Source organism: Gavialis gangeticus, unplaced genomic scaffold (assembly GCF_001723915.1).
Source record: "Gavialis gangeticus isolate Ggan-Ray unplaced genomic scaffold, GavGan_comp1, whole genome shotgun sequence".
NCBI lineage: Eukaryota > Metazoa > Chordata > Crocodylia > Gavialidae > Gavialis > Gavialis gangeticus.
Window position 1 is genome coordinate 60,511,578 of NW_017728992.1, and position 7,451 is coordinate 60,519,028.

A 7,451-nucleotide genomic window follows, 5' to 3' on the forward strand; every position below is an offset into this window, starting at 1 on the left:
CAGATGCACAGTAAACAGGATTGCTGTTGTTGATGGTGCCCTCTTGTGAGGAGGAATGGTCCAAGGAACAGAATGAAACGGTGTCCTTGCTTTCCTCATCTAGTTTTAATGAAGAGAGAATCATAGAGAAGTAGGGTTGAAAGGGACCTCCAGGCTAGGGACAGAGATTCAAAAAGCCTGAGCCTGAATTGATTCAATCTTTGCAGGTTAGTCTAATCTGGCTAGGCTGAACCAGTTTGTAACCAGACAGACATCCCCTCTGGACTGAAGAAATGTGGGCACATGCCTGCAGTAGCTCAGGCTAGAAGCTGAGGGGGAGCTAGAGCAGCCCTCCCTTCCATTCTACAGTGCTGAGCTGAGGGGGGGTTGTGGCCAGGCCCCAGCAGGATGCTGTGATTAGGGAGGGGTTACCCCCCAGCTCCTGAGCATCTCAGCAGGGAGTTGATAACACAGTACTGATCATCCCTAACTCGGTGTTTATCAGTCCATTACAGCCTCTCTCCATTAGTTCAAGCTTTTCCAAGGAAGGAATGGAGGGACATTACCAACTACCTGTTGAGTAGCTCCAAAAAGCCCTAAGATGACACAGTCCTGTCTGCCTTTATCCCATCTGCCACACCATGGTCCGTAGCCAGCATGTGGTATGCTAGCGAATGCTGAGAGGTGTCTGTGTAAGGCAGAGGGGAGGGGGGAATCCCTGCTTGAGCAGAGAGTGGTGAAGGTGGTGAGGGGGAAAGGAGCAGGAGGAAGCCAGGCAGACCCTGCTGTATGTGCAGTCTCTGACAGAGCTGCAGCATGACAGCAGCGGGAAGGTGCCGGCCCTGCCCAGCCCAGAGAGCATGCCAGGGTACTGGGGGACACTGATTTAACTTCAGCCAGGAAGGGGTCTGGGAAAGACATTGTATAAACCGGTTTGACCCAAAACTGTTAAGTCTGATACTACATTCATCCCGGTTTTTCTCAAACTGGTTAATGTGCACTGAACTTCTTTTCTGTTACAAGTTTAAACCAGTTTCTGATCACTTCAACTGGTTTATGTGTAATGTATGTCCCTAGCCCCAGAGGTCATCTCTAGTCCAACCCCCTGCCTTGAAGCAAGATCATCCCTATCCAAACCATTCTATACAGAGAGTTTAGATTATGGTTTGTAGGCAGGCTGGGAAGCTGCTCTGATGTGCTGTAATTACATCATATCAGAGCAAACTCAGTTAATTGAATCTGCTGGATTGTGCTAATTAATGTGCTTCAGCCAGCCTCTGTGTCTTGCGTATCAGTGTCCCCATGCTTCAAAATGGTAGCAGAGGCACTTTAACTAAAGCTCATTTGACAAGCTTTAGTTAAAGTGCCCTGCCACTGTTTTGGAGCACTGATGCATGAGATGCTGCACCACTTTAGAGTGGCTCGAAGTGGAAAAACTGCAAAAATCGCTTCTCTCCCACTCTTTTTTGTCCTTGAAAAGTGAGAAATCACTTTTGGTGAAATACGGGGAGAAAAACCACCTTCTAATAAAGCAAATCCTGGAAGGATTTCAGCCTTAAAGGCAGTAATTTGAGAAACCTATTTAACCAGGTTTATAATAAAGATTTGTCCAACTTAACTTTAGCCGTTACCAGTAGCTGGAAGTGTAAAGACATATATTAAATTGCATACTGTAGTAGAGATGGTCCAGTACTTACCCAGTGCATATTCCTCGCTTTGATTTCTATTCAAGTTGTTCCTATCAGTAGTGCCTGTGTAATTCTGCAACAACATACGTAAAAGGAAAAAATGAATGACATTTTAGCGATGTGACTAAACTGCAAACATCACAAGCTTTGGGATATTCAAATGTACCTAAGTCTTCTAAAAGCCCTCACTCACTGGAGGTCATTTGAGTTGAGATATTTGAATGTGCACATGGAAATTTAAGCCTAACTTTTTGTTTGTTGAATCTGAATCTGACTAATTCTTAGTTTTACTTTGTTGAAATAGATTCAGTACTGACCAGCATGGCAGCATTGTTGCTACACCTGTGGCTGGAGTTACTTTATTTATGGCTACATTTGAGCACAACAAAAGTTAATAGCCCAGAAAACTTGGCTTTGAGAATTAGGCAGCCTACCGAAAGCCTTGAAAATTCAAGCTTGAGAGCTGTTTTTTGCCAGGTATCAGAAACTCAGTACTCAGGGGTGCGAATGCTTGGAACATTATCTCTGAGCAACACACCTGTTAGCCACAAAACCTACTTAAACACCTCAATATGATGACCCTTTCAATTTCCTCTTTTAATACCTGATAAGATCCTCTGTTCTTCTCCCTGACCTGGTTGTAATTAGGTTCAGGTGTTACTGAAGAGACTGAAGTTTTTGTATGAACTGTTTCATTAAGAAATGAAGGTTGACAGGAGGAACTGACTGTACTGTCTCCTGGAAAAAAAATCAATAAATAATTTCAAATCCTTCCTTGCCTTGCTTAGGATGTATCAGCAGACAGAATGCAAATAAAGGTGGGGGAATGCATGAATGCATTATGCAGGAAAGGAGTAACACATAAGTGATGCTTATCTTAATTAGGTAACAACACGGGTCTATTCCCCACCATACCTCTTTGCAATTTCTGTTAACTCTGGCATTCTCTGTGTCCCTTTCCCTTCCTTTAGTTTCAGTTACCTCTTTGAAATAAAATGAGCTATTTACCCATATCCTCATGACAGACAGACATATTGTGATAACCTGGCACTCTGGATGGACACAAGTCTACCATACTTGGACTGAATCACTGAATCCTCTGTGGTCTAATGGAATTTGGGTCTCGGCATCTTAGGCACTCCCCCAGGTGTGGAACTGCTATCTGACACACTTCTTGGCCAGTGGAACCCCACGCAGTTCAGTTTCCAAGCCTTGGATCCAGTGCCGCACTCAGCCTGAACCCCCAGTTGATTAGTCACCAGAAGGCCATCTGGTGGTAAGAGGTCTGGTTTCTTAGGGTGCAGACAGAAGTTATGTTGTCATGCAATCGGCCCCCTGAAAGGGCTCTACAACCATGCCATGATGCACATTCATGACTGCAGAGCACTTTTTAAAGTGGCTGATCATGTGACAAATTAACCTTCATTAAATGAAAGATCAAATGAAGGTGCTCCACTTTGGATCTCCTTAGGGAACTTTTGTTTCCTAGGGCTAACTTGTGTGATGGGAGCTATGCTGCATCAGCCCAGCCTCATCCCTGGGGCTGTCAGCAGGAAGGGAAGAGTGAGGGGCAAGGAGGGGTGAGCTGCCAACTGGGGTTTGCCTGTCTTGAGCTGGACGGGAAGGTTGGGGGGGGGTGTGGGGATGGGCAACAAGCCACTTGCCCCTCCTCCATCTCAGGCTGGGCAAACCCCAGCTGGCAGCTTGCTCCCCCTCTCTCCTCCCTTCCTGCTGACAGCCATGGTACTGCGGGAGGTGGGTGTGGGGGAGTAGCTTGGCTGCAGGCAGACTCATTGGGCTCATGCAGGCAGACTCAATCACCCCGCACCCCCACCAAGTAGGTGAATGTACTTTGGGTTGGGGAGGGGTGCTGTAACTCATGGTGCTCTATGTAAAGTAACGTGAGTTGGAGTAGGGGCCTGCACATCTGTCAGTGCCCTTAGTTACCCCCTTCAAGGACACCTTGACAGTATGGCAAGGAGCACTGTTTTGGCAAAGGAATTTCTTATCCATAAATGTTTTACTCTTACAAAGCACTAGAGAGTTGTAGATGTATAGCAAAGCTTTGTGGAGGGCCTTTCAATGCTTCGTCCAATGAATATTGAGCCTCTGCTCCATTATGGATGTGCTGATCCACACGGAAGGTTACAATTACAAATGATGTCAGTAAACAAAAAAGACATAATAATTAGGCATAGATATATTCCTAAATGGCCAGGTCTTATGGGTGACAGTTTGGCACATGCATCTCTCTCGTGCACAGGGAAAGAACTGTCTAGAAGGAAGTGGCTCCTTTTCAGCACAATTCCCCTCATACCGTGTTTGGAAGATCTAAAAAGAATGGTAGCCTTGATTTGCTCTTTTTCCTTTACTACCAATTCAGGAATCCCTTTGCAAGAAGCTTAAGAAAAGGGTAACACTTTGGAAGTGCTGGTAATCATATATTACTACAGCGATATTAAACACTATGCTTTAACTGAGAACTCAGTGCTTACCCACTTCACATTCCTTGCTTGGCTTTCTGTACACATCTTTTTCATCAGTAGCATCTAAGTCCTTCTGCCACATAAAACATGCAAAAGAAACAATATTGTGTTAGTGATCCCCCTGCCCAACCTTAGATCAGTCGCATGGAAATGGGATTCATGGGTTGGTCATGTAAAACAGCATCTGACTTCCTTGTTTCCTTTGGAAAAATAAGCCACAGAGGCTGTGATTTCAGATCTGTCCAACTCTCACAAGAGCACTTGCCCAGTGCAAGTTAGCAGAACATCTACTCCTAACCAGACTTAGGGGTTTAGATGAGGGTTGCTTACCAAAAGCCTGAGAACCAAAGTGCAAGTTGTCATGTCACAGGCATTAGAGGCTCTGAACTCTGGGGTGGGAGTTCTCAGAACATTATCTGTGACACATCTTTTAGACATGAAATATGTCCAAAGCCCTAACATGATGACATCTTTTTTTTCTACTGGAGACTGTACTGGTGATGACTTCATACCCGTAAAGATCCTCTGCTCCTCCTCTGTATTGTCTCATAATCATGTTCAGATGTTACTGAAGAGAGTGAAGTTTTTGTAGTTATTAGTTTGTTGAGAAGTGAAAATCGCCTAGAGGGACTGTTTTCACTATTGCCTGAGGAAAAGAAAATGAATAAGTTAATTTCAAATGCCTCCCCATCCAGTCTGGGAAGCATGAAGGGAAGGGTGAGGACATTAAGAAGGGTTTTTGCTTCTGGCTTTGGTTACACTTCCTTAAAAATGGTGCTTTTTTAAAACTGACTTTGGTCCCTCTCTCACCATGTGCGCCACACTGAGAAAAAAGTTCAAATCCTGCCCTCCCCAGCCATCAGATAATGTATGTATTCTTCTGTACTTTACATATACCTTTATTTACAGTCTCTTGGGATTCAGATAATGGTGTATACAGATCTTCATGATTTTCCAGTTCTTTCTGTTGATAATCATTCTCCTGCAGTGTTAATGCCATGTTGTTTTCTGGCACTTCTTGTTCCTACAATATTTTAGAAAAAAGTTTGAGTTTAGTACAGGAACTGAATGGCATAAAAGAGTCAAAGAGCAGTCTCGAGTGCAGGAATATTTTCATAAATGTTTCTGTTTAAGTCCTTCACAGAAACCTGTTGATGTTCTGAGTCTGAAAAGACCATTCCTTTTAATAAGTAAGACAATGCTGTGAATAAAGCAGTTGACCTGATACTGATCTGGAGACCTTTCTATTGCTCCAGAGTGAAAAAAAGGGCAATGGCTTTGTTCCTAAATAGTGTCTTGTGAGAAGGAAACCCAAAAGAGAGTAAAAGTAGAGTATGAAGTTTGAACTTGTTTCTTCTCAGATCCTCTTTATCTTTGCCATACTCCTAGAGGAGAGCTAACAGCTTCTTTCCCAGCAACCTTGAAAATTGCAGCAATGGAACATGGTCATCAGACCTATTGTCTAGACAGTACCATTGCCAAGAAGCCTTAGTATTAGGTATTCACCAGCTAACAAAGAAGTCTGAGCACAGAGTAAATAGAAATAGATTTCTTCATAGGGTTGTTCCTGAAAGCTATGAATGGGCTGGAAGATTTTCAAAACATTTTTAGAACAATACCTAGCTTGGCACCCTGTTCACATCAAGATTATCTCCTCCAACATCACTGGAAGATGCTACCAGAATTACACTTTTAATATCTCCAGAGTTTGATTCAATCCTATCTGATCTGTCAGGGTTCAAATACACAAAATCCACAAACTGCAGATCTATTGAGCTAAGTACCTTTTGGAGAACCTTCAGCCAAACAGTAATAGGTGGAGTGGGCTTGCAGGCTTCCTTTCCACTGGGAGAGGAATCAGCAGTGAGGAATGTGAATATACATTGTACAGTGATACAGGCTGGGGATCGACTGGCTAAACAGCATCTCTGCAGAAAAGGACCTGGGGGTTACAGTGGATAATAAACTGAACGAGAGCCAAGAGTGTGCCCTTGTAGCTAAGAGGACTAACAGCATACTGGGCTGCATTAGTAGGAGCTTTGCTAGCAGATCAGGGGAAGTGATTCTTCCCCTCTATTCAGCACTGGTGAAGCCACATCTAGAGTACCATGTCCAGTTTTGGGCCCCCACTACAGAAAGGATGTGGACAAATTGGAGACAGTCCAACAGAGGGCAACAAAAATGGTTAGGGGACTGGGGGACATGACTTGTGAGGAGAGGCTGAGGGAACTGGGCTTATTTAATTTGGATAAGAGGAGACAGGGAGGGGATTTAATAGCAGCTTTCAACTACCTGAAGGGGGGCTCCAAAGAGGATGGAGATAAACTGTTCTCTGTGGACAGTGGTACCAGATGATAGAGCAAGAAGCAATGGTTTCAAGTTGCAGCAGGTGAAGTTTAGGTTAGGTAGGAAAAACTTTCTCACTAGGAGGGTAGTAAAGCACTGGAACAGGTTGACCAGAGAGTTTGTGGAATCTCCATCCTTGGAGGTTTTTAAGACCCAGATAGACAAAGCCTTGCCAGGGATGTTGTAGTTGGGGATGGTCCTGCTTTGAGCGAGGTGTTGAACTAGATGACCTCCTGAGGTTCCTTTCACTAGTTTTCTATGATTCTTTGATTCTATATTATTAATGTAACTTGCTTATTTACACAATAGAAATGAGTTGTTAACTAAAAATGGTAACAAACAGCATGTGAGCAAGCCCCATTTCAGAAACTTTTGGTTAGTAATGCCTCAAGATATAATCCATTAGAAAGACTAGGACAGAAAGCAAGCTCTTGCTCCTTGTAATAATTCCCCCTAAAAATGATGCATCATAAAACTAAAACTAATACAGTATTTCTTCAAGGACTGAATATGCAAGACTATATGTAACACTACCACCTTGTGACTCCTGTTTAATAGATTTCAGTACATGAAACACAGCTACCCACATCCAACAACCCATTAGATCTGTCTGTGCAATGATGTTCTACCTGATGAGATGCTCTTTTCCTGTGTGTGATATCATTATTGATTTCAGAGCTCTGTTGAGAGACCACTGAAGAGGGTAAAGGTCCATCACCTGGTGGCTGACTAGATAGATTAACCCCTGAGGAAAAAATTATATTGATATATAATTCATAGTATTAAATTATGTAGTATTAAATATGTATGTAATATAGAAGTGCAAGGTTGTTATTTTTAAACATTGTGGGGCTAAAAAGAGTTTACTTCCATGAGTTTAGGACAAATACATTACTTAATATTGGTTCATCCGTTTGTGACTTATTACTCTGTGTGTGTGTGTGTGTGTGTG

The 7,451-nt window shown here is 43.2% G+C and overlaps 2 long non-coding RNA genes across 2 annotated transcripts; both read right to left on the reverse strand.

Moving 5' to 3' along the window:
- Positions 1–15: 15 nt before the first annotated feature.
- LOC109299408 lies at positions 16–2,395 on the reverse strand. Its single transcript, XR_002097822.1, has 3 exons — positions 2,272–2,395; positions 1,677–1,740; positions 16–99 (listed from the first exon to the last, which is right to left on the reverse strand). It is a non-coding gene; the product is annotated as an uncharacterized LOC109299408 (long non-coding RNA).
- Positions 2,396–4,161: 1,766 nt separating this feature from the next.
- LOC109299415 lies at positions 4,162–5,166 on the reverse strand. The gene is made up of 3 exons (XR_002097829.1): positions 5,051–5,166; positions 4,666–4,799; positions 4,162–4,226 (listed from the first exon to the last, which is right to left on the reverse strand). It is a non-coding gene; the product is annotated as an uncharacterized LOC109299415 (long non-coding RNA).
- Between the last annotated feature and the right edge of the window lie 2,285 nt (positions 5,167–7,451).